Here is a 1478-nt window from a genome sequence, read left to right on the forward strand (position 1 = left end):
AAGGGCCCATGCCCACCTCTCTCACATCTCTGACCTCTTTGTTAGGGCCTTTGCCCTCCTCTCTCACCTCTCTGACCTCTCTGACCTTGTTTATACTGCAGGTCTTGATGCCCAATTCTTATTTGTTGCCTATATCCGATGTTTTTGGTTGTCCGTTTACACGTTCTTTCACTTGTGTCCTATTTCCGATTCATGTGTTTACACTTGCCATACCGCCTGAAACATCGTGCATACGTTGCTGTCATTTACCGCCTCCACATGTGCTTCCTCGAGAATAATGTAACTTGTGCTGACAAAACGAGTCACAATGAGCACTGACCTCTCTAATGTCTCTGACATCTCTGACCTCTCTGTGAGGACCCTTACCTCTCACATCTCTGACCTTCTTTGCCAGGGCTCCATTTAGGACCTCTTTAACACCTCAACTCCAGCCATCTCTCAGCTCCACAGTTTCGCCTAATTATTCATTGATATCTGAATATATTCATACATTACACCTTTGCAAGAGCTGTTGAATGCATGGTAAGCTTCATTTGTGCAGTTCTTGGTCTATGTGGCAACCGCTACAGATTGTACAGTCAGAACAATAAATCACTCTGTCCATGTCCACAATAAATTTCTTTACTGCTCCCTTTTGATTCATACATCAGTATGAGTTAGGATCTATAAATGAAGTTTTCTGTTGATTGCAGTTCTTTTCTCCATCTCTCACATCACTGACCTCTCTGTTAGGGACCATGCCCACCTTCTCTCACATCACTGACCTCTTTGTTCGGGCCCATGCCCCACCTCTCTCACATCACTGACCTCTCTGTTGGGACCCATGCCCCACCTCTCTCACATCTCTCACAAGCCTCTCTGTTGGGACCCCTTGACCACATCTCTCACCTCTAACATCTCTGACCTCTTTTCTAGGGCCCTTGTTTACCTACTCGGACATCTTTGACACTCTTTGTTGGGGTTTATGTCCCACCTCTCTCACCATCACTGACTTAGCCTTTTTGTTAGGACCCATGCCCACCTCTCTCACATCACTGACCTCTTTGTTAGGGCACATGCCCATCTCTCTCACATCTCTGACCTCTCTGTTAGGACCCATGACCACATCTCTCACCTCGCTAACATCTCTGACCTCTTTGCTAGGGCCCATGTTTACCTCTCGGACATCTTTTACCTCTTTGTTAGGGTTTATGTCCACCTCTCTCACATCACTGACCTTTTTATTTGGGCCTATGCCCACCTCTCTCTTCTCTCTGACATCTCTGACCTCTTTATACTGCAGGTATTGATGCCCAATTCTGATTTGTTGCCCATATCCAATGTTTTTGGCTGTCCGTTAACACGTTCTTTCAATTATGACCTATATCAGATTCATGTGTTTACACTTGCCATACACATCACTGACCTCTTTGTTAGGGCCCTTGCCCTCCTCCTCACATCTATGACCTCTCTGTTAGAGCCCATGCCCTCCTCTCTCA

The sequence above is a fragment of the Cyprinus carpio genome, chromosome A3 (genome assembly GCF_018340385.1).
Source record: "Cyprinus carpio isolate SPL01 chromosome A3, ASM1834038v1, whole genome shotgun sequence".
In the NCBI taxonomy this organism is placed as follows: Eukaryota; Metazoa; Chordata; class Actinopteri; order Cypriniformes; family Cyprinidae; genus Cyprinus; species Cyprinus carpio.